Below are 26,494 nucleotides of genomic sequence, written 5' to 3'. Positions count from 1 at the left end.
CTTTCTCCTAGAGCAGCACTATCAATAGAATTTTCAGTGAGGAGGAAATGCTCCTTGTGTGTATTGTCCAATAGGATAGCCTTTAGCCACGTGTGCTATTAAGCACTTGAAATGTGGCTAGTGAGACTTAGAAACCTAATTTTTTATTCTATTTAATTCTAAGTAATTTACATTTAAATAGTCACATGTGTCTACTGGCTACTTTAGTGGACACCAAAGTCCTAGAATTGCTTTCTCTCATTAAAGAGAACTGTGTTCTTTTTTCTTACCCTTCTGTCTGTTCCTTCTTAGTCTCCTTGAAGAGTTTCCCAAATCTACTTGATATTCATAAATAGTATTTATTTTCTTTTTTAATTGGAGGATAATTGCTTTACAATGTTGGGTTGGTTTTCACTGTACAACAATGCAAATCAGTCATAACTCTATAAATACAGGAGTGTGCTAATTCGCTTCAGTCGTGTCTGCCTCTTTGTGACCCCATGGACTGTAGCCTGCCAGGCTCCTCTGTCCATGGGATTCTCTAGGCAAGCATACTGGAGTGGGTTTCTGTGTCCTCCTCCAGGGGATCTTCCCAACCCAGGAACTGAACCCCCATCTCTTACGTCTCCTGCATTGGCAGGCAGGTTCTTTACCACTAGCGCCACATGGGAAGCCCTGTATATCCCCTCCCTCTTGAGCCTCCTTCGTATCCCCACCCCTCTAGGTCATTACAGGGAGCCTGGCTGGGCTCATAAATGGTCTTTCTCAAAGCTATATCCTTGGCTGCCTTGGACTCTCACTCCTTCCCTCTGGCTCTTCTCTACAGAGCAACTTTTCTTCCTTTAGGCCTCAGTTCTTAAATTGTATTTATTTTTGGCTCTGCTGAGTCTTTGTTGCCGAGCATGGGCTTTCTCTAATTGTGGCGTGCAGGGGCTGTTCTTCATTGAGGTGCACAGGCTGCTCATTGTGGTGGCTTCTTTTGCTGCAGAGCATGGGATCTAGGCTTCAGTAGTTGCAACGGATGGGCTTAGTTGCCCTGCGGCCTCTTGTGGGATTTTCCTGGACCAGGGATCAAACCTGCGTCCCCTGCATTGGCAGGTGGATTCTTAGGCCCTGGACCACCAGGGAAGTCCTAGGTCTCAGTTTAAATGATCACTCCATCCAAATTAACTCCTCTGCTCTATTATTTTCTATCGCACCCCCTGGTACGTCCTCTTCATGATACTTATCTTACAATGAAATTATTACTGTTTTTGTTTGTTGTCTGTCTCCCACTACAATGTCATCTTGTGCCCCTGGCACCTGGCATAGTGCCTGGCATATATTACACCCTTGATGTTTGTTGAATAAATTAATAAATGGGTGCTCTTATACTTTCCCTTATTGATGATTCACTAATTCATATCTCTAGCTGATATTGGAGTCTCTACTCCAAATTTTTTTTACTTGCCTAAGAATGAACTCATTATCTTTCCTAGACTTTCTTTCCTTTTATTCCTTATCATGGTTAATGCTATCTCCCAATTTTGCAATTAGAAACTTCTACATTGCCTCTCCACTGCTCATGGAGTGCTTCTAATCATCTAACAAATGCAGTCAATTTTAATCCAGAAATGACTCTCAAATCATCCCAGCATTGTTGGTTTGGTTTAGGCCTCAGAGTTGCATAGTTGAATCTGCCAGGGTTTCCTAACTAGGCTCCTCTTGACAGCCACTCACCTCTGTACTTTCTCCTCCAAATGGCCCTCAGAGAGATTTTTTTAAAAAACAAATACAACATCCACCTTCTTTAGAGCTCCCATTGCTTCTTCACTTCCTAAGGGATGTGCACACACGCTCAGTTGCTTCATTTGCGTCCGACTCTTTGTGACCTTAAGGACTGCAGCCCACGAGGCTCCTCTGTCTATGGGACTCTCTAGGCAAGAATACTGGAGTGGATTGCCATGCCCTTCTCCAGGGGATCTTCCCAAACCAGGGATCGAACCTGCATCTCCTGTGCCTCCTGCATTGCAGGCAGATTCTTTACCCACTGAGCCACCTGGGAACTGTCCTTAACTCTTTTTGTATGACTTGTGAGGCCTTCATGATCGGGGCTCCATGGATTCTTGCCACGTTAATTATGGCCTATACCTCCCTATCACACTTCCTGCGTGGCTCTGACAGACAGGCCCTTCTCTGGGCCTTTTTCTGGGTGTTCTTCCCCTGTTTGGAATGCTCACCCCTCGCTGAATGGCTTATCCTTCACCAACTCTCCTGCATACATTTAGTCATCTCCTGGGTAGTTTTCCCAAAGCATATTATTCGGGGGGGCGTTACAGCTTTCATCACTTAATGATACATATGAGTTGTCTGATTCTTCTACCAAATGGGAATTCTTTAAGCACAAGAAATATATCTTGTTCAACTTCTCAAAGAATGATTGATATCCCTGCAGTGGTTAAGAGCCTGGCTTTGGCTTAAGTTGTTGTTCAGTCACCCAGTCGTGTCTGACTCTTTGTGACCCCATGGACTGCAGCACACCGCCAGGCCTCCCTGTCCATCACCATCTCCTGAAGTTTGCCCGAGTTCATATCCATTCCATCAGTGATGCCATCCAGCCATCCGATCCTCTGATGCTCTCTTTTCCTCCTGCCCTCAATCCTTCCCAGCATCAGGGTCTTTTCCAATGAGTCAGCTGTTCGCACAGGTGACCGAATATTGGAGCTTCAGCATCAGTCATTCCAATGAGTAGTTGGGGTTGATTTCCTTTAAGATGGACTGGTTTGATCTCCTTGCTGTCCAGGAGATTCTCAAGAGTCTTCTCCAGCACCACAGTTTGAAGGCATCAATTCTTTAGCACTCTGCCTTCTTCATGGTCCAGCTCTCACAACCAAATGTGACCATTGGAAAGACCATAGCCTTGACCATTCAGACCGTTGTCAGCAAAGTGATGTCTTTGCTTTTCAACACACTGTCTAAGTTTGTCAGAGCTTTCCTGCCAAGAAGCATTCATCTTCTGATTTCATGGCTGCGGTCACCATCCACAGTGATTTTAGAGCCCAAGAAAAGGAAATCTGTCACTGCTTCCACAGTTTCCCCTTCTATTTGCCATGAAATGATGGGACTGCATGCCATGATCTTAGTTTTTTTCATATTTAGTTTTAAGCTGACTTTTTCGCTCTCCTCCTTCACCCTCATCAATGGGTTCTTTAGTTCCTCTTTGCTTTCTGCCATTAGAGTGGCCTCATCTGCATATCTGAGGCTGTTGTTTCTCCTGCCAAACTTGATTCCGGCTTGTAACTCATCCAGTCCGACATTCCCCATGTGCTCAGTGTATAAGTGAAACAAACAGGGTGACCACAAACAGACCTGTCATCCTCCTTTCTCAATCCTGAGCCAGCCAGTTGTTCCATACAGGGTTCTAACTGTTGTTTCTTGACCAGCATACAGGTTTCTCAGGAGACAGGTAAGATGGTCTGGTATTCCCATCTCTTTAAGAGTTTTCCACAGTTTGTTATGATCCACACAGTCAAAGGCTCTAGTGTAGTTGATGAAACAGAGGTAGATGCTTTTCTGGAATTCCCTTGCTTTCTCTATGATCCCGGGAATGCTGGCAATTTAATCTCTGGTTCCTCTGTCTTTTTTAAACCCAGCTGGACATCTGCAAGTTCTTGGGACACTTAATGCTGAAGCCTAGAATGCAAGATTTTGAGTATGACCTTACTAGCATGGGAGATGAGTGCAATTGTCCGGTGGTTTGAACATTTGTTAGTATTGCCCTTCTTGGGAATTGGGATAAGGATTGACCTTTTCCAGTCCTGTGGCCACTGCTGTGTCTTCCAGATTTGCTGACATATTGAGTCCAACATTCTGGTAGCATCATCGTTTAGGGTTTTAAATAGTTCTACTGGAATTCCATCGCATCCACTAACTTTCTTGACAGCAGTGCTTCGTGAGGCCCACTGACTTCACACTCCAGAATGTCTGGCTCTGGGTGACTGACCACACCATCATGGTTATCTGGTTCATTAAGATCTTTTTTTTGTACAATTCTTCCATGCATTCTTTCCGTCTTTTCTTGCTCTCTTCTTCTTCTACTAGGTCTACCTTTTCTGTCCTTTATTGTGCCCATTTTTGGGTGAAATGTTCCCGTTGTATTTCCAATTTCCCTGAGATCTGTAGGTTTTCCCCTTCTGTTGTTTTCCTCTATTTCTTTCCATTGTTCACTGAAGAAGATGTTCTTGTCCCTTCTTGCTGTTCTCTGGCACTCTGTGTTTAGTTGGGTGTACCTTTCCCTTTCTCCCTTGCTTTTCACTTCTTTTCTTTCTTTCTTTTTATTTGTAAAGCCTCCTCAGGTAACCACTTTGCCTTCTTGCTTTTCTTTTTTGGGGGGATGGATTTGTTCATTGCCTCCTGTACAGTGTTACAGACCTCTGTCCATAGTTCTTCAGGCACACAGTTTACTAGATCTAATCCCTAGAATCTACTTGTCACCTCCACTGCATATTCATAGGGGATTTGGTTTAAGTCGTACCTGGCTGGCCTAGTGGTTTCCCCTGCCTTCTTTAGTCTTAGCCTGAATTTTGCTATGAGAAGCTGGTGATCTGAGCCACAGTCAGCACTAGCTTTTGTCTTTGCTGACTGTACACAGCTTCTCCATCTTCAGCTACAAAGAATGCAATCAATTTGATTTCAGTGTTGATCATTTGGTGATGTCCATGTGGAAAGTCATCTCTTTCGTTGTTGAGAAAAGCTATTTGCTATGACTAGTACATTCTCTTGGCAGAATTCACTTAGCCTTTGCCCTGCTTCATTTTGTATTCCAAGGCCAAACTTGTCTGTTACTCCAGATGTCTTCCTACATTTGCATTCCAATCCCCCATGATGAATAGAACATCTTCTTCTTCTTCTTTTTTTGGTGTTAGTTCTAGGAGGTCTTCTAGGTTTTCGCAGAACTAATCAACTTCAGCTTCTTCGGCATCGGTGGTAGGGACATAGACTTGAATTACTGTGATGTTGAATGGCTTGCCTTGGAAACAAACCGAGACCATTCTGCCATTTTTGAAGTTGTACCCAAGTACTGCATTTCAGACTCTTGTGTTGACTATGAGGGCTACTCCGTTTCTTCTATGGGACTCTTGCCCACAGCAGATATAATGGTCATCTGCATTAAGTTCACCCATTCCTGTCCATTTAAGTTCATCGATTCCTAAGATGTTGGTGTTCACTCTTGGCAACTGCTGTTTGACCACGTCTGGCGTACCTTGATTCATGGGCCTAACATTTCAGGTTCTTATGCAGTACTGTTCTTTGGACTTTACGTTCATCACCAGATGCATCCAGACCTGAGCGTTGTTTCTGCTTTGGCCCAGCCGCTGCATTCTTCTGGGGCTGTTAGTAGTTGTCCCTTGCTCTTCTCCAGTAGCATATTGGACACCTTCTGCCCTGGGGGACTCCTCCTTTGGTGTCATATCTTTTTGTCTTTTTATACAGTTCATGAGGTTCTCACAGCAAGTATATTGGGGTGGTTTGTCATTCCCTCCTCCAGCAGATCACATTTTGTCACAATGCTCTACCATGACCTGTCTGTCTTGGATAGCCCTGCACAGCGTGGTTTATAGCTTCACAGACAACACAAGCCCCTTCACCACAACAAAGCAGTGATCCATAGAAGGTTCCAGACACACACCTAAGTTGGAAACTCAGATTTCCATTTATTAGTTATGCAAACTGTCAATTTACCTCATCTTGCTTGTTTTCTTATCCTTAAATGGGAATAACGTGGTACTTACATCAGGTAGCTTTTGTGAGTATTAAATGAGGTTAAACGGCATGATAAATGTAAATGGCAGGACCATATTAATAGATAAGTTGTTGGTAACTCTTAATAACTTAGCAATTATTTATTGTTGTTTAGTTGCTAAGTCATGTTCGACTCTTTGTGACCCCCCGACTGTAGCCAGCTGGGCTCCTCTGTCCATGGAATTCTCCAGGCAAGAATACTGGAGTGGGTTGCCATTCCCTTCTCCAGGGGATCTTCCCAACCCAGGAATCGAACTCGGGGCTCCTGCCTTTCAGGCATATTCTTTACCCACTGAGCTATGAGGGATGATCCATTACAATTTGGGCCCTTCTTTGAAAACAGTATATAAAATCACATGTATAACATTATAGTTGAATTGTTTAGTTCTCCCAGAGTGCTAGTTGCTGACATCTAAAAAGTGCTTAAAGAAGAGCTCCCTTTCCTCTGATTTCTATGTGCCAGGGCCCAGCAACGTGCATGACACAAATACGGGACCTTGAAGTGGCCCATGTAATTGAGGGGCCTAGAGTTTCAAGGCAGATTCACTTCCAGTGTTGTTGGTGCTGGGAATATAATTATAAACAGAACTTAGTTGCTGGCTTCATGGAGCTCTCGTTTTAGTGCAACAGGAAGTATGTAGAAATAACTGATTATAATGACCTTCACATATCCACAAGCATTTGGGATGAATTTTATAACAGGTAGGAAAGCACTGCTTTGATTCAGAGACACGGGAGTAGGAGCATGCTTAATGCACAAGGAAAAGCAGGAAGGAAGGACAGGAGAGAATATGTGGTTTCTGGAGAAAAGCAAGTATTCTCCCTTGACAGGAATGCAGGGTTCTAATGGAGGTGCGGAGGAGACCTGGGAGCTGACGCCACGCCTGGAAGATGCTCTTAGACAGTTAAACAGAGACTCAATGCTCAGTTCTCAGGAGAGCAAGGCAGAGTATCTGCACACATTTCTACTTATTTGGTGACTCAGATGCTAAAGAATCTGCCTGCAATGCGGGAGACCTGGCTTTGATCTCTGGGTCAGAAAGATCCCCTGGAGAAGGGAATGGACACCCACTCCAGTATTCTTGCCTGAAGAATTCCAAGGACAGATGAGCCTGGTGGGCTACAGGCCATGGGGTTGCAAGAGCTGGACATGACTGAGTGGCCTAGGACCGGATCAGACCACTCATTTACTTTTCCCTGATGACTCTGTGGTGAAGAATCCACCCGCCAATACAGGAATCTTGGGTTTGATCCCTGGGTTGGAAAGATCCCCTGGTGAAGGAAATGGCAGCCCACTCCAGTATTCTTGCCTGGGAACTCCCACGGACAGAGAAGCCTGGTGGGTTACATAGGGTCACAAAGAATCAGACACGACATATCAGCTAAACAACCCCCCCATCCCCAACATTCATTTAACAAAAACTTAACCAGCAACCCTTGAGCCAGACACTGGCTGGGCCTTGGACATACAAAGCTACACAAGACACAGCCTCTGCCCTGAGGGATTTACACTTTGTGTTGTGGGTTTAAATATGTCCCCTCCACAAAGCATATGTGGAAGTCCTGACTGTGACATTATTTGGAAATAGGTTCACTGCAGATGTATTCAGATGAAGTGATCCTGGAGTAGGGTAGACCAGTTCTCCAGGCTGATCAGCCTTCTGATAAATAAACAGCCATGCAAAGACACAGAGACACACAGAAAGACTAGCATGTAAAGACGAAGGCAGACAGGGGAGTTGGGTGTACGCTGCAAGCCAAGGGCCACCCTGGATTGCTGGCAAACCACCAGGAACTAGGAAGAGGGGAGGAAGAAGTTCCCTACGTGTTTCAGAGGGAACAGGGTTCTGCCAACACCTTAGTTTCAGACTTGTAGCCTCCAGTACTATCAGGTAATAAATCTCTGTTGTTTTAAGCCACCCAATTTGTGGTCATTTGTTACAGCATTCTTGGGAAGCAAATGCCCTCTGTGGGGACAACAGGAGCCCATGTACAGACTAATGAGAGCATAACCGGTTTACTGAGGCAAGGGGAGGTCTCTGCGGCTGATGCAATCCCCACAACTGCTGTCTCTTTAGAAAATGGATTCGAATTAAAGGCTAGCAATATTAGTAAAGGGTAGCTTATCACCAGGTGCGGTGGCCTTAGTATTCCAATGTCAAAACTTCTCATAAACCTCTTTAATAGAATTTTGCATTTCCATATGCTTAAGACATCTATGTATGAATTATTATAGAAAAAAATGACAAAGCACTAACATGAACACATCCTTAACTACTGCTAATAAAATTCACTTTAAAAATAATATATAAGCAAATACAAATATCTCACTAACCTTTAGCTGTAGTTGGACCCTTAAAAATTCTTCTCTTTCATTCAGCTGTTCTTTTCTCTGGGAGTATGGCAGGTGTTGGCTTACACAAACATCCCTGTCGCTTTTTCCTGCTATAGTTTTATTTTCCAGGTGGTTTCCTTTACTATAATTCCAGGGGAAGATTTAGTGACAATTAGTTGAGCCCTGAGGGATTTTCTGATCCCTTTTTTATTCCTCATTGGGAAAAGTAATAGAAGATCAGTGCTTTACATCCTGGCTTTTCCAATTGAGAAATTTCATTTCTTTTACTGACCTACTTCTTCTGCCCAGACACCTGCCTTTAGAAGTAAAGGCTGGTTCAGAACCTTCCTGTACATGGCCTTCTTGGAGTTATTCATTAACTAGTTCCTTTAACCATGGTGAAATCTGAAAGCCAACTTTGGACATTGATATTAACACAAAGTGATTTTCAGAGACTCATCAACAATTTCTGCGCTGAACAAAAATGTGTAGCTTTATCTCTCAGAAACACTCTAAATTCCAATCACATTAACACTTCTTGATTTTCTCTGAATTACTAGCTTTTCCTCAAATGCCTGTCTCTTTCCCTCCCTTAGTCTTGGACTTTCCCTTACCGTCATTTCTGCCTTCAGCTAGCTGGCTTCTTCCTTCCCTTTTGTATGAGTGGGGAGCCCCCTGTCTTTATGACTATTATGCCAACTCTTGTAGGATTTCATTGCACCTGACTCACATGGACTAGCCAAACCTTCATACTTTATCTCTTTATCCGTTTATGATTATCTGTTGAGAGTTCACTTCAGGGGGACTTTTCTGAGGCTAGGACTACATGTATAAAGCAGTTTCTACTTCAGGAGTTTACAATATACTGGTAGATCAGAAGGGTAAACTGGAAATTATAAACCACTAACTTTCCAAATAGGAAAAGGAGTACGTCAAGGCTGTATACTGTCACCCTGCTTATTTAACTTCTATGCAGAGTACATCATGAGAAACGCTGGACTGGAAGAAGCACAAGCTGGAATCAAGATTGTCGGGAGAAATATCAATAACCTCAGATATGCAGATGACACCACCCTTATGGCAGAAAGTGAAGAGGAACTAAAAAGTCACTTGATGAAAGTGAAAGTGGAGAGTGAAAAAGTTGGCTTAAAGCTCAACATTCAGAAAACTAAGATCATGGCATCTGGTCCAATCACTTCATGGGAAATAGATGGGGAAACAGTGGAAACAGTGTCAGACTTTATTGTTTGGGGCTCCAAAATCACTGCAGATGGTGACTGCAGCCTTGAAATTAAAAGACGCTTACTCCTTGGAAGAAAAGTTATGACCAACCTAGATACCATATTCAAAAGCAGAGACATTACTTTGCCAACAAAGATCCATCTAATCAAGGCTATGGTTTTTCCTGTGGTCATGTATGGATGTGATAGTTGGACTGTGAAGAAGGCTGAGCGCTGAAGAATTGATGCTTTTGAACTATGGTGTTGGAGAAGACTCTTGAGAGTCCCTTGGACTGCAAGGAGATCCAACCAGTCCATTCTGAAGAAGATCAACCCGGGATTTCTTGGGAAGGAATGATGCTAAAGCTGAAACTCCAGTACTTTGGCCACCTCATGTGAAGAGTTGACTGACTGGAAAAGACTCTGATGCTGGGAGGGATTGGAGGCGGGAGGAAAAGGGGATGACAGAGGATGAGATGGCTGGATGACATCATTGACTCGATGGATGTGAGTCTGAGTGAACTCTGGGAGTTGGTGATGGACAGGGAGCCCTGGTGTGCTGCGATTCATGGGGTTGCAAAGAGTCAGACACGACTGAGCGACTGAACTGAACTGAAGCTAAGTTTGCAATCTTCTATAAAGATAAGAATTTACTTTCGTGCTTGTGTTTTCCACTTGACTCTGAGTTCTTGAGGGTCATATTCACTTTGTGATTTAGTGTTTGACATCTAAAAAGTACAAGCTCTTTTTCCTCTGCTGTTGTGTCCCCAATATCTGGTAAAACACCGGGTACAAAGAACATGCTCAATGAACAACTGTGGAGCAAAAGCCTAGCAGACATCCCTGTCTCTGTGTGAAGGAGTGGACCCTAAGAGCTGGCTGTGATTAAAGGCAGATTGCAACACTGGGAACAAAACCGAAGAGAGGGTGGCTAAGGATGAGACGATCTGGGCTAGGAGAAGTGGAGATGAGGAACCCCAAATACCCCATGTGTCCATTTGCTGAGTTTGACTTCTGTTCTACGAAAGCTAACCTAGAATTCTTCCCAAACCTGAATACTAAAGATTATGTGGAAGAAATTCTTGTTGTCAGACAAGAAACAGCTTCATAGTTGTGTCACAGGGCAAGCTCAATCCAGGGTAAGATGCTTCCCTCTATTTTACGTCTCTTCCCACCATCTTCCCCCTAAAATAGCTCCGTTTCCCCATTATCATTCCCTCTACAGGCAAAAGAAGCCCCATACAAACAAACAAAAACAACAGTGAGGTCAAAGCTCTGAGTGAATCTGTCTCTCATCTTGGTACATCTGCATCTACAGCAGGTTATTGTAGGAGCTGAACTCCCGGACCGTTTGTATGATTCACTGCGGTGCCACCCTGTAGCTCAATCTCATCTGGGTTCCCTGGTGCTTGGATGTGCCACTTAAGCCATAATCCTTACTTCTTAGCACTAATGCCATCCATTTCTAGAAAAGCCAATGTACCTCACCTAGTCTTAGACGGAGGGTAAAAGCAGATAAGGCACGAGGAAGCGGAAGAAGAATAAGGAGTGAAGACTCTGGTTCATCCTCACTGTCCTCTGGAAAGAGAGGAGTCCTACGCTAGGATATGAAGAGCCTAAGTTTTAAGCTTGACTTTTTTTTTTGTCACTATTTATTTATTTGGTTGCATTGGGTCTTAGCTGTGGCAAGGAGGCTTTGTTGCAGGGTGCAGTCTTCTCTCTTGTTATAGGTCAAGGGCTCCAAAGTGCATGGGCTTAGTAGTTGTGGCCTGTGGGCTCAGTTGCCCCTTGCTATGGGGGCTCCTAATTCCCTGACCGGGGATTGAACCCACATCCCCTGCATTGGAAGGCAGATTCTTAACCATTGGACCACCAGGGAAGTCCCTGATCTTGATTGATAATTTTTGTGGCCTTAAAAGAACCTCTTGTCTGTCTCTGGCCTCAGATAGCTTCTTCCCATGGAAAGCAGATGACTAGACATGAGAATATTTCAGATGTTTGGCAACTCTAATTCTTATATCAACCCCCCTTTCCCAAATCAAAGATGGAAGCCAAATAAGTTAAAATTGGGAGAATATCATAAAGCAGCTCCTCACAGAGGTGTGTGTTTTGCTGACAGGCAAGTCCAGGTAATAATAATGGTATTTCCTTCTGCAAAGACCACATGTATTCTTTACTATAAGGCTTGGCATTTGATAGCTGAAACTCTCTTCCATGCCAAAGGTGAAAGGTGTTGATGCAGCTTTTAGTGTTTCTTTGAGGTCTAACCATTATTTGTTTAGCATATCTATATCTCCCTATATAGATATCTGTACCTAGAAATACATAGATAGGCATATAGCAATTGGTTTCAAGCTGCAGCACATTCAACTCACTTAACTATGCCAGGAATTGCACAACAGAATTGATAAGAGGGAATAAAACCACTACCATCAGCTTTGGTCTTTTTCATACCTACATATAATACAATTTTATTTTTTGGTTAGTGAGAGGAGCTTTGATTTTAATTCTAATCACCAAAATTTATGGGGCTTCCCAGGTGGCATTGAGGGGTAAAGAACCCATCTGTATATGCAGAAATAAGAGACTCAGGTTTGATCCCTGGGTCAGGAAGATGCCTTGGAGGAGGGCATGGCAACTCACTCGAGTATTCTCCAGAGGAGCCTGGTGGGGTATAGTCCATAGGGTCACAAAGAGTCGGACATGACTGAAGCGACATAGCACACACCAGTGTTTATTAAGGGCTACTGTGAGTCGGACATGACTAAGCAACTGAATACATGGATATTTAATACTTAATAACATCCTTACAAGTTAGGTATTATTTTCTTCATTTAAGGATGAGACAAGAATGGTTAAGGGTCTTGTTCAAGGCTGACCAATTAAAAGCGGTAGTGGCAGCATTCATACTCCTAATTGCCTTCAGAGCCTTTGCTTCCATTACCTTATACCTTGTAAGATCAGTTGGCTTATCTTCTTTAGTTAAAAAAGAAAAAAATGACTGGAAGTGGAGAAAATCAGTCACTCAGGGAAAGTGAATCCCTGATTCTTCAGGTAATAGTAGGAGAAGAAACTTAACCAAATCATGATTTACTAAACACAGTCCATGCTAGGGAGATTTCTTCAGAACCACCTGGCAGATAGAACCTAGGAGCCATCCTTAGGAGTTCTGTACCTAAAGCGCAGGAGAAACTCTCGTACATGAAACATAAAAGCTACAAGCAATAAGTTGTGTGGCAGAAATTTAATGTTATGTTGGCCGTAAAGAATGGCTCTGAGGGAATACTTAAGTACAGCTCAGTTCAGTTGCTCAGTGGCGTCTGACTCTTTGCGACCCCATGAACTGCAGCACGCCAGGCCTCCCTGTTTATCACCAACTCCCTGAGTGCACCCAAACTCATGTCCATTGAGTCGGTGATGCCATCCAACCATCTCATCCTCTGTTGTCCCCTTCTCCTCCTGCCCTCAATCTCTCCCAGCATCAGAGTCCTATCCAAGGAGTCAGCTCTCCGCATCAGGTGGCCAAAGTATTGGAGCTTCAGCTTCAGCACTGTATGTGCCAGTTTCTCATAAACCGTTTTAATAGAATGGTGATCGGTGGAGACCCAGGTGTAGGGCAGGAGCATCTGTGGGTACACGTATGCGAGTTGCACGCGACTGTGGGCTCTGAACTTATTCTGTCATGTGTAAAACAAGGAATTAGGTTGAAGGGACACTTTACCCAGAAGTATCCTTTTCACATCTGCAACTCTTTCCAAAAGTCTGCCGTTATGAGATGCATTTCTGGGGGTCTGGAAGGGCCTTTGAACTCTTGGTGTCTTTTTCTAAACTGGCATACTCTCCCTTCTTCCTTTGTTTCTCTACTGCGGGCGCCGTTCTGCCTTCCATACTACTGATGATATCTCCCTAAGGGCACACAAGAAGTGCACAGGAAATGTCTGTTCTGTGGACAGTGAATGGAGATTTCATTTGCTCATTAATGGAGGAAGAGGGACAAAGTCCTGGCACATCAGAAAGAAAAGGAGCAGACGGAATACAGAGACAGAGAAGAGAAAGCTAATTCCTACTGAAACCTCCTGTGCCAGGATATTTACATATTAAAAAAAATAAACTCTCAGAACGATCTTATAAAGTAGATATGAATCACTTCTTTATAGATTAAAGAAACAGAGAAATTTCAGTCGCAGCTCAAGGTGATGCAGCTAATAAGAGCCAGGTTTTAAATGAAGGTTGACTTAAATCAAAAGGCTGCATTCTTTAAATTATTCCAGACAGCTAGACCGAGGGGAGGGACTTGAGGATGGGCAAGTATCTCAGAGGTGCAGAAAAAGCACTATCAGGGGGGAGACATTTGCACATTTTACTATCATGCAACATTGATATTGAAATGCAGTTTTCCCATTAAGGTGCATAATTAATGCTTGACCACAGGGACAGTCTCTACTGCAGGATTTAATAGGCTGTGAAAAACATGACTTTCTTCTATATTTCCATGCAGCTTTTACAGATCTGGGGAAGGGAAAATTCCCAACTCCTGATACCAGCCCATGTGAGCATGAAAATCCCTCAGTCTAAAGAGGGTGCTCTTTTCTCTTTGGGTTTGGTTGTTGTTCAGTAGCTAAGTCATGTCCAACTCTTTGTGATCCCATGGACTGCAGCATGCAGGCTTTCTTGTCCTTCACCATCTCCCAGAATTTGCTCAAACTCATGTCCATGGAGTCAGGAATGCACATGGGAACAGTGCTACTAGTTTTCCCCAAGTCAACTGCTTTCTCTTTTGTCCCGAAATTGCCTCGATGCAAGCTCAGTGAATCATTGCAGTTTTTAACATTCTGTCACTCCCGCTAGACTGTGTGCTCTTCAAGGGCCAGAAATGGGCCATTTTCTTCTTGATTTTCTCAAATGTCCTACTGGAGTGTTTGGCATGTAGTAGGTATTCAGAAAACACTTAGTTGAAGGAAAGAATGAATGAGAGATTCGTCAGTCAACTCACTGACTGAATGAATGCATGGATGGTGCTTGTCTCCTATATAAGTCTTCTTGAGCAGTCTGATTTTTCCATGTAACAAGCAGAAACCTTTACCGACTTGATCCATCAGTCAAAGGTTGCTGATCTACAGCTTAAAAGCATACTTCGGTGGCATAAATGTCTACCAGGACTGGAAATCAGCAGAGAGATTAAATAAAGAAGGACTACTGACTGTTTTTCTGGTAATAGAGGGGCATCTGGCTTACGGCACAGGGTATGAATGTGCTCTTTCTTTAACCTCTTTTATAATTGGCCAGGAGAAGGAAGTAAACAGAAATCCTAATGAAATTGGAGGGTCTCCGAGGGAATAACAATACACGCAGAGACATCAGATTCAGTTTGGATACATAAAGATGGATGTCTCAAGATGAGTAATCTAATGAAGGCAGATAAATGATCCTCAAGGCAATCTTCTTCATTTCCTGCTCTTCAGAGCCATGCCACCTCCCAGGTCATAGGCAGGCAAGGAAAAAAATACAATGAAAATCATTCTCTATAAGTGGTTCAGGTCAAGGTCAAATGCAATGTCCAGCGAATATTCATCAGATGAGATTGAAGCTGTTTACACTCATGTGATGGATGAATAACCATAACCACTCCTCCCCACCCTCGACCATGACTCAGGATTAGACTCATCTTTGTGAATATCAGGACAGAGAAGGACCCTAAAAGATGAGTCTAAAAGATGTGTGAGGATGTCTTCAACATTTCTGTTGAGATAAGGTGGTCTAGTGGTGAGAGTGTGGGGGCTGGGAGGTATCTGTGTTACAGTTTCCCTTTCCAGATATACAAATTTGAAAAAGCCATTTACCTTCTGACACATCTATAAACAAGATCAATGATTCTTACTCAGCCTCCCTTAAATAAAATTGTTACTGGGGCCAGAGGGAATGATGTCCTTGAGATGCCTTTGTGAATTGCATTGCACTGTACAAACATAAGCCTACCTTCAGGACGAACAGCCAAAAGAGGAGAAAAAGACAAAGATGCTCAGAGAATAAAAAGTAAAAGAAGAAGAGGAGGAGGAGAATGTTTATAGCAAAAGGAAGGGGAAAGGGAAAAAAGACAGAAAATAGAAGGGGCCAGGGGAGGGTTGGGAGAGGAGGAGAGCAGCAGGTGGTTGCAACAGCAGTGAGGAAGGGTCTCAGAGTTCCGGCACGTAGCAGATAAACACGCAAACAAATACATCAGACAGACAAACAAGAGCACACTGGAAGAGCGCAACTGCTCAGAGACGGGATTTAGAGACCCGCATCTACGCTGAGATCACACATTACTGATAAGCACTGGAAATCTCCATCAAGTGGTCTCTCCGGAGGAGACAGCCAACCATGAGTCAGCCTCCTTATTATAAATTTCTAAATGGCAAGCTCTACTGAATTCATGTTGTTCTAGTCTGTGCTCATCTCAGAAATACACTCAGACACATTTGTAATCATTGTTTGTGCAGCTGTTGGTGATGGCCCTTTCTTCCCTTTGCCCAGTTAATACGTCCTCGTTCAGAGACTTCCAAGGCCACCTTGACCTTCCTGAGGAGGTCAGATCTCCCGTTCCAGACACTCAGAGCATCACAGGCCACATTTTTATCGCACTTGGCCCAGGTGTAGACTTAACATTCGTCTGTATGATTCATGTCCACTTCTTCCTACCAGACGGAGGGCAGGCTCCATCTCATGGCTCATCATTATAATTCCAATTAAATTTATTGATTGGTCATAAACAGACTCAAATCAGCAAACACAGCCTTAATACTAGAAAGATGCTAAAAAAAGGACAGTATTCATAGAGATAATGGTGCAAATATAAAGAGCAAACTGCTGCTAGAACAGCAGTTAGGTTTGTGATTGATAAAGCTTCCTGACAGTTTGGGCAGCTAAATCCTGTTGTGGAATCATGTTTCCTGTATTCATTTTTTACTGGTCTAACAACTGGATGCTCTCTTTATCCCTCCTTGCTGCATTCAGTGTATTAATTAGCTTTTCAATGCCATCTCAGTCAATGTCATGGGTGATCATATTATTATCAGCAGTAATTATAATGAGTATTGATTAAGAGGAGCAATTTTCTAGTTGACTATTCTGCAGCACACTGTTTCCAATATGTTTAATTATACAATAATGAGGAGGAAGTTTCTTCACAGTTTAAGTCCTTTATTAAACCAATTTATTTAAAAATGAAAAGCTTTCCAAGGAATGTATGCAGGGGTAAGTCATCATGTTGGCATTGAACTGGGCACACAGAAAAGAAGGACTATTTATAGCAAACCCCAAAACCAAACTCCCTAGCGGGTTCTGTGGCATCTTTCTAAGATAAGTCCCAGCTGCTTGGACTGAGCAGCCTCCGTGTGCAAGGCCACTGAACGGGGTTGCCCAGAAACTCTTGAGAGCCAGACTCCTACTCTGTTACATCAAGGTTTCTCCCTACTTCTGCAAGGTAAAACAGATGCCAACAGTGAGAAAAAACATTCCTCTGTCTCTTCTAATTCAGCATGTTGCAAGTTCAGTGAAATCACTGTAGGTGGTCATTCTACTTTTGTTGCGTAACTAGATTCTGACAATGACTAAAATAACAACGTTCAAAACCCCAGGAATCATGTTGAGTTCCACACTGGATTTCAATGTCTTACTTATGCCTCCAAATTGGCCAATTTGTAATAACAAAACACATAGAATTCTGAGGAGGCGGGAGAGGGCGTGTGTGTGTCGCTGTCGTGTCCAACTCTCTGTGACGCCATGGACTGTAACTGCCAGGCTCCTCTGTCCATGGAATTCTCCAGGCAAGAATACTGGAGTGGGCTGCCATTCCCTTCTCAGAGGGATCTTGCCGACCCAGGGATTGAACCCAGGTCTCCTGCATTGCAGGCGGATTCTTTACCAGCTGAGCTATCAGGGAAGCAAGTGAGGTATTGACTTAGAAATGTGGGTTTCAGTCTCAATTCTGCCACTTCCTGGCTGTGGACCTTAGGCACCACCCTTAACTCCTTTAAGCCCCAGTGTCCGCATCCATAAAGTGGGTCAGTATTCTCATATATGAGGACAATAATCATCACTGGAACCAAATGAGATTCGCATAAAACACCTACAACATATCAGCTACTGTTAAATATGTAGTACTTCATGCTATATTTTTAGCATTTGAATATAGAAAATATCCTTTTTGAACTTTACTGTCTATGTCTCTGAATTGCCTGCTTTCATGTTGCCTACACTCCTGTTTTTACATCTTTCCTCTTTTCTTGGTTTTAAGGAAGGTTTCCCTCAATGGAATAATGATGAAAACGGTTAATGTTTATAAAAGTCTTTACCTGGAAAAATATAAGTATAGGTTCTCAATGTCATCTTCTAAAATATCTTTTGATATTTTGCTTGAAATTCAAAATTTGGAAACTTCTGGCTGTCCTATACAAGCCATTGGACAATTAAAAATCAAAAACCAAAAAACCAAAAATGACAGTTGTTATTTCAACAGCAGATGGCGATAGAAATCCAAGTCCTGTGAAAGAATTACAAACAGAAGCCTATGAATTGGTAGCTCTTAAATATTTTCCAGTTCTCTGTAACCTCAGCACTTTTTTAGCACTGATAAATTTTTGGCAATCCTTAAAGTTTGCTGTGATGACACCTTTTATATTTCCAGCTTTACAGATGTAAGGAAGAAAGATTGTAAGGCCTAGGAAAGGATGTCATATGGAGTAAAGAAATGGCAAAAAGAAGCAATAGGCCAGTAGAAACTGGGCTAAGAAAAATGAGCTGACAGCTTCACTAGGAGCAGAGGTGGAAACTGCAGGGACAAGAGGAGAAATGAAACCACATAATGATAACTGGGGAAACAGAGATGATCTGGGGTCACCTGCTGCCCTGATTCTGAGATTCAAGCTCTGAAGTTCCTTCTCCCTTACCAGACAGAAGGAGGGGACCATAAGATAAGCATTCTCAGTCTTTCTATGCAGGTTACCTCGTGGCAAAAGTAAGGCCTGGAATCTTACCTAAGAAGCTGGTCTGTCTTTATTGGACTATAAATCAGAAGTTTAGTTTTGTTTTGGTGGGAGGGGTAGGATTTGATTTCTTTCAAGCATTTATAAACATCAACTAGCTCTTTGTCTCCTTAATTTTCCTGTATTCTCCCTAAATAAATTCTTCAGTCGGCACAGGGAAAAATAAAGAGGGTAACAACCATATATAAATGTATTGTTTTAATACATTTTAAAAGTATACAGAAATCCTCTTCAGTAACCCAACCTGCCCCTCTGTTTTGGTGAGGTCATTTACATTTCTGTAAATGTAAATGAAGATTTTTACCCACGGACCCCCAAAACTATACAATCTGAATAAAGCTTCTCTTTCAGATTCGCAATATATTCAGTGTATACTCAGCACATCGGGCCCCCTTAGTCACTCTGGGAAGCGCCGCGCAGCACTGCTGTTGAGGGACAGGGTACAGAAGTGCGCTGGCGGAAGCTGCCCGTCCGTGCCGCGAGAATCCTCAGAGATGGCTGCTCCGCGAGCAAGTGGGTGGGGATAGCTCAAGCCAGCTTCTCCTGAGGGCCAGTTGTTTACAGCCCATTGGCTCCTAAGCTTCCACATCTGAAAACAGTTCTACGAGTCCAGAAGCCACACTTTCAACTTTCTTGGCTATACTGTGTCACATGTGGGATCTTAGTTCTCTGACCGGGATCAAACCTGCACTCCCTGCATTTGGGAGTGTGGAGTCTTAACCACTGGACTGACAGAGAAGTCCCAGAAACCAAAATTTTATATCCTTTTTTTTTATATCCTTTAAAATGTACGAAACTACAATGTTATAGAGTGCGAAAGAACCTAGGACTTTGTTTCTTCAACTCAACCTCATCACTTTGGAGGTGGCTGACTTGAACCTAGAAGCCAGGTCTCCTGATTCTCAGGTCAGAAACGCTTCTGCTTTCTACAGGGACTGTATATTTTGGAAGTAAATATCTAGGCACTTAGACTAAGAAGACTGACTACTGTGAATCAGCATTATTTTGGGAAATGAAGTATGTTAGTTGTAAAAGAGTGTCTCCCATTAAGGCAAAAGGAGCTGGCCAGAGAACAAAAGGGCAAATGATTCCAGTTGAGGTCCTGTTCAGAGTGTTCCTCGGAAAGGCCAACTGTTCAGGCCTAATGTGGGAAAAACAGAGGCTCCCTGGCCCCACCAACGCATGGTCTCAAGAGCCTGTTGTGGTCTGAAGAGTGTGGAGAGGGACACTCTTGTGCCAAAGAGAGGTGCGTGGTTATCCCTGTGGAGACAGGCCTGTTCCACTGAGCAAGAACGACAGCGATAGCACCACAGACCAGCTAACCCGGGATGATGGGTTCCCTTAGATGCGTTTGTTTATAGGCAAGGCCACTTACTGGTTCTCCTTGGGCTTACTGATATCTGGATTTGGGAGAAATTTTTTGGTTGGGGTCAGACAGACCATCCACTCCATATGGATTCCTTCGATTCATAGAGGGTGGTCAACACTTTTCAGGGCAGCTATTTTATTAATGTGAATATGCTAGTTTCTAGAAAATTCTCTGTATTGTTGCTAAACTGATTTTTTAAGGTAAGATAAAACAGTATATGCCCTCTACTGGACAAAAGGAAGTATTTGAATAGCTGAAGATTAGGAAATCTTTGCAGTACTAGGAAAATACTTCCTGATTCTGAGATTCAAGCTTCCAGGTTTTTTTTTGCACATGCTTTTCTTTTTTAACCCCTGTCTAGTTCCAAATACATTGTTCAAAACTCAATTTATGTTACTTCTCCTGAGAAACCTACCTGGCTTCCCAGAGGCAATCACTTTTCACCATTTCAGTTTTAATTCTAGTGGTGTCTCCCTATTGCTAAACATATGCTTATCCTAGAGCAGCTGACCCATGAACAAAGGGTGGAGGTGAATCTGAGTGTGATTTATGGTTAGCCCTCCATATCTGAATTTACCCCACATCTTTGAATCCAGCCACCTGTGGGTAGTACAATACTAGAGCATTTATTATTGAAAATATCCACATATAAATGGACCTGCACAGTTTGAATTCACATTGTTCAAGAGTCACCTTCATTCAGTTCTGTTTTGTTCCAGAGTTATCTCTGGGATGGTCTTTGTTATGTGTGTTTTAATCCTGTTTCTGTCCCTTGGTAGGTTTGTTAAAATATTTGGTCACCCGTGGCTGTCTGTCCACATTTAAGAACAAAGTGGTAGAAAGGCTTCGGAGAGCGTTGCGCATAAGGGCAAAGCTTTTTTACTGAAAAACTTCAGGTTAGAGGGGCAAACCTGAAACTTGCTCCCTAATTAGCACGTGTGTGTATGGGTGTGCACGCACACACACACACCATCAGTCACTCAGTTGTGTCAGACTCTGCAAACCCAGGGACTACAGCCCGCCAGTCTCCTCTCTGCATGGGATTTTCCAGGCAAGAATACTGGAGTAGGCTGTTGATACCTTCTCCAGAGGATCTTCCTGACCCAGGGATGGAACCCGCGGCTCCTGCTTTGGCTGAAGGATTCTTTACCACTGAGCCATCTGGGAAGCCCCAACTAGCACGCAGAGCAGGGCTTTGATGTGGGGGCGGTTCCTCAGGAGACTCCTCCAGTTTCTTTAGAGCAGAGAGTTCACTTCCTGAGTGGTGGTGCGGGCTTGCCTGGCAGCTGCTCTGCATGCAGGGCCGTGCCTGCTGCGTGGGGGCATCTTGTCGCATCATCCTATTCTCGGGCTCTGCTCTCAGTGCCATCTGCTGTCACTATTCTGCAGGCTCCGGGTTTCCTGGGCTCTGGTAGGCAGAGCTCCTCTCTGCACTGTGGGCTCCTCTCTACGAGGCAGCTTCACCATGGAGGGCCGAGCTGTGGGAGGCAGCCCTGGAAACACATCGCCAGGAGACGGCAGTCACACCGACTGCCACGGGCGAGGGGCCCTGGAGCCACAGCACGTGCCCTTCTTCTGGAGCTGATCTAAGGGAGGGCTGACCCGCTCTGCCTCTCCCCTCTCTCCCCTTCCATCTGCTTTCTGTCATGCAGAAGTGTGCTGAAATCTTCTGGCCTTTGACGGCCCCTCTCATTTCCTTTATAGTTATGGGACTGTCCTCTCGCCCTTTTTTGTTATTCCATTAGCTTCTTTTTAATGGGGTCTCAGGAGGCAGAGGAGATTAAGATGTGGACTTCGTCTGTCAACTTGAACCCGGAGCCAGGCGCTCATACTGTTAATGGGGATGTTATTCTGCCTCGTTATGTCTGGCATAGCTATAGATGATTCAGATATCAATTTAAGAAACCGCAGTAACTCTATGAAGAGGCTCAATGAGATAGTTCTGTGGTCTCTATGGATCAAATTAACGGGGAATCTGATATATTTCCACTTATCTTATGTCAAGTAGTAGCGACTTACGTGAAAAATACATAAACATATGGCCTTTTAAAGTACATTCATTTTTATAAATATCCTATGTAGTTGCTTTTTCATGAAGGCATCAGGAAGGAGAGTTTTCAAATAATGAAATTTCCAATTTCAGCTGATTACCTACTTTCAGCAGTATTACACCTTAATGGGAAAACTGCTAAAGGCCCGATGACCTACACAAAATGTAAAATACCTTTCCCACTAGGTGTACAGTGCCAATGACTTTATGCCACGTTATCTATGTATTTGATGGTCAGCAGGGCACATATAGCATAAACTTTAGCGTTCTGGGCTTTGGAGAGAATTACTAAGGTGTCGCCTTCTAAATATTCCAGCAATGCAAGGTTAATTCTGTCTCAAGTATTTTGTATCAAGAAATGTTTTACATACATAGGTACATATATATATGTATTTAATAATAAGCATTCAACATAGGTCTTCAAACTAACCCAGGCTTTAAAAATGAGTTCTGTTTTCTCAGAACACTTGGATGAAGCATGTATTCAACTAGTAGTTTGCTGTTGTTGTTTAGTTGCTCAGTTGTGTCTGACTCTTTGCGACCCCATGGACTGTAGCCTGCCAGGCTCCTCTTTACATGGAATTCTCCAGCAAGAATACCGGAGTGGGTTGCCATTTGCTTCTCCAGGGGATCTTCTTGACTCAGGGGATGAATTTACATCTTCTGCATTGCAGGTGGGTTCTTAACCATTTAGCCACCTGGGAAGCCCCAACTAGTACTTATTACAGAAAGGTGGTGAGTCCTATGCTTTTCTCCCCTTGGCTGAATAGGAAGTTCATGCTTATAGATGGGATGTGTCCTGTTTAAGATTAACAGGAGATGGCAGAAAGGTCAGGAGTCAAAAACTACTTCTTTGATTCCAGAGTCAGTTTTTTTCCATGATTGCAGAGAACAGAATATTTTCCATAGTGCATTATTAACTAGATAGAAACAAACTACTTTATACCAGTTGAAACAGTGGGACATAGTTGAGGATACCATTTCCTGTTTTTTGAGAAATGGGGATCACTCTGTTATGACGTCAAGGTAAGGCCTGCACATTTTTTGGCTTAGCGATTGCATTTATCACAGGTCATTCCACTCAAGTGGAAAACAGTGCAAAATGCTAAAGAATGCTGTTTGGCAGCTGCTAATAAGCTTTTGTGAACAAGAAGAAAGAAAGAAAAGGTTTGGAAACAGCTCTAGCAGGAAATCCCATTGTTCAGCATAGCTTGAAGGAAGGCTTCTGTGTGTGAGGACTAAACCATGGAACGATAGCCACCCTGCACGCTGCTGAAGGAGGTCTGGACGATAGCCACCCTGCGTGCTGCTGAAGGAGGTCTGTTTAAGGAACTAGGAGGGTGAGGTAGAGGCCAGTGGTAAGCTTAGCCCCAACACTTCCGCCTCTACCACAAATAACACCTTAGCCTGCACTTGGCCTCCAGTGCCATGCCAGGTGATGGGCTATTCATTCTACTTAGATTTCTAGGATTAGAGTCAGTTCTACTTCTTTATCATTTTTTAATCCTAGGAAATTCTTTACTATGTCCAGCTTAGTCTGAATGTTGCTTATAAATGGCATGACCACTGATTTCCAACTCAATAAAGCCTTTTTCATGCTACATTATAGGAAATGGAGTTGTACAGTGAAGCCAAATTAGATTTCAAATCTAGGCTTGCTATATTCCATGCACGGGTTTTTGGGAAAATTACTTGGGAAAATTACTTAATGTCTCTGAGGATCATTTTTTTTTTAGAAAAAAAGATGCCTGTTTCATAAGACTATTATGGAAATAAAATCAGATAAGATAGGTAGATGGCTGGAAGGATGGATGGATAGATAGCCTGGTACCTAATAAGCACTCAATGAATGTTAGTTTCTTTTCCCTTGAAGAAATACAATGGATTTATACTACTTTTACTCCCAATAAATTGCACATTTTGAATATGATCTCATTAAGCACCTGATGAAGCTTTCTTCTTCAAACCAAAGAATCCTAATCCTGTCAGTGTTTGCTTGATAAAATGCTGTCCCATCCCTTTGTTAACTCTGGATGTCTTTCCTTGGTCCTTTCCACATATCCAGTTTAACCTGTAGAATTCAAAACCAGTCATAGTTCTCTGGAGGATGTGACAACCAGCTGAGTTTCGTGGGAGGGTTTTTCTAAAGTATGGTACTTTCTAGAAGGAGAGTAGGATGGAGGATACAATCACAAGCCTGCATGAAATTGCACTGCAGGTTCTGACTGACGGATGTTCTCATATCCAACTGGAGAATACTCACAGACTGCAAAGGCTAGTTCCTCTCATGTGTTTAAGTAGTCCCTTTCCTTTAACTTTTTAAGAGAGATATATATACCAGTAATGCAAGGGCATTTCTTATTCTGGTCCTAAATTATTCTTTTGGAGCTGAGAAGAAGCTGATAAGTAGAAAAAGCTTAGTTTGTTCTTTCCTTGTTTAATAAGCATATAAATATAATCTTGGTAATCAAGGTACTTTTAATATATATATTAACTCAGCAATGAGGCAGTCTCAAAAAGTGGTTTGAATTGCTTCCACAAATGATTATTATGTATATAGAAATATGCCTCTCCAGAATATAGCAAAGATACCAGTGACTGACTTTTAATAAAGCCTTATTTGATATAGATGAGAAACTCTCATGCCTTATTGATTTACATTATGTATAACAATAACAGCAACAACTATGATAGCAAATACATGTATAATGCTAGTACTAATATAAAAATTAAACATATATATAATTTTAATTCTTAAAAGAACTCAATAAGGAAATATCATCAGTATTTCTGTTTTACATATTAGGAAACTGAGGCACAAAGAAACCAAGTAACTTGCTGTCATGTAGCTAGTAAATTCCTTAGCCTGGATTTAAACACTGAGAGTCTGGTGAGGATCCATCTTGTATATTATTATAGAACCAAATGCTATGAAGTATTTATTGAGAACTTCTGTCTTTTTTTTTTTAAAGAAATAGAACAAATGTCACAATGAATATAGTAGTTTATTATTGAGAAAAGTTACTTGGTTCTTTCAGAGCTAAGTTTCTATTTAGTGAACCACTACTATCTCTGTTTCTTTAAAAAAAAATTTATTGGAGTCTAGTTAATTTACAAGGTTGTGTTAGTTTTAGGTGTAAAGTGAAACAGTTATGTATATATTCTTTTTCAGATTCTCTTCCCATATAGGTTATTACAGAATATTGGGTGGACTTCCCTGTGCTATACAGTAGGTACTTATTAGTTATCTATTTAATATGTAGTAGTATGTACATGTTGGAGAGGGCAATGGCACCCCACTCCAGTACTCTTGCCTGGAAAATCCCACGGACAGAGGAGCCTGGTAGGCTGTGGTCCATGGGGTCGCTAAGAGTCAGACATGACTGAGCGACTTCACTTTCACTTTTCATGCATTGGAGAAGGAAATGGCAACCCACTCCAGTGTTCTTGCCTGGAGAATCCCAGGGACGGGGGAGCCTCCTGGGCTGCTGTCTATGGGGTCGCACAGAGTCGGACACAACTGAAGTGACTTCGCAGCAGCAGCAGCAGCAGTATGTACATGTTAATCCCAATCTGCTAATTTATTACTTCCTCCCATGTTTCCCTTGTGGTAAACATAAGTTTGATTTCTAGATCTGTGAGTCAGTTTCTGCTTTGTAAATAAGTTCATCTGTATTCTTTTTTACTAGATTCCATATATAAGCGATATTATATGATACTTGTATTCCTCTGACTTACTTCACTTATTATGATCATCTCTAGGTCTGTCCATTTTGCGGCAAATGGCATTATTTCACTCTTTTTTTATGGCTGAGTTATATTCCAGTGTGTGTGTGTGTGTGTGTGTGTGTTCTATGTGACCACATCTTCTTTACCCATTCACCTGTTGGCTACTGTAAATAGTGCTGCAGTGTATACTGAGGTGCATGTGTCTTTTCAAATTATGGTTTTCTCTGGCTGTATGCCCAGCCATGGGCATACATGGATCATATGGTAGTTCTATAGTTAGTTTTTTAAGGACCCTCCATACTGTTCTCCATAATGGTTGTATCAATTTACCTTCCCACAAAAAGTGTAGGAGAGTTCCCTTTTCTCCATACTCCTTCCAGGATTTACTGTTGGTGGATTTTTTGATGATGGCCATTCTGACTGGTGTGAGGTGATACCTCACTGTAGTGTTGATGTGCATTTCTCTAATAATTAGTGATGTTGAGCATTTTTTCATGGGCGTTTTGGCTCTCTGTCCATTTTGTTTGAAGAAATGTCTATTGATTAATAGCTTTTCTCTCCATTTTTTGATGGGGTTGTTTGTTGGTATTGAGATGCATGAGCTGTTTATATATTTTGGAGATTAATCCCTTGTTGGTCATGTCATTTGCAAATATTTTCTCCCATTCTGTGGGCTTTTTGTCTTGTTGATGGTTTCCCTTTGATGTGCAAAAGCTTTTAACTCATTCTTGTTTTCATTTTCATTATTCTAGGGGATGAATCAAAAAAGATATTGCTGCGATTTGTGTCAGTGTTCTGCCTACGTTGTCCTCTAGGAGTTTTACAGTATCTGGTCTTACATTTAGGTCTTTAAACCACTTTGAGTTTATTTGTATTCCCTATGGAGGTATTGCTTGTGCTGGGTCCCGGTACATGTGAAACCTGGTGTGTGCCCTCCAAGAGTCTCTACTTCTCTCAGCCCTGTGGTGCACCTACACTCAGGACCCGCCTGCTGTCAAAGCCAAATGC

At 42.6% G+C, this 26,494-nt stretch overlaps 1 protein-coding gene across 11 annotated transcripts in view; it reads right to left on the bottom strand.

Annotated features, from left to right (window-relative positions):
* The window catches only part of DLG2 (discs large MAGUK scaffold protein 2), a 2,361,423-nt gene that overhangs the window by 451,675 nt on the left and 1,883,254 nt on the right, over positions 1-26,494 (bottom strand). Inside the window, exon 1 of one of the 11 annotated variants that reach the window (XM_069564819.1) lies at positions 8,096-8,434. The exons of the other annotated variants lie outside the window; for them this stretch is intronic. The gene's annotated coding sequence lies outside the window, so the exon portion shown is untranslated. Of the gene's footprint in view, positions 1-8,095; positions 8,435-26,494 lie in introns of those variants that run through there. 11 annotated transcript variants of the gene reach the window in all.

The sequence above is a fragment of the Ovis canadensis genome, chromosome 21 (assembly GCF_042477335.2).
Source record: "Ovis canadensis isolate MfBH-ARS-UI-01 breed Bighorn chromosome 21, ARS-UI_OviCan_v2, whole genome shotgun sequence".
Lineage (NCBI taxonomy): Eukaryota > Metazoa > Chordata > Mammalia > Artiodactyla > Bovidae > Ovis > Ovis canadensis.
The sequence above is the reverse complement of the archived record's forward strand: the minus strand, read 5'-3'. Positions and strand labels throughout refer to the sequence as shown.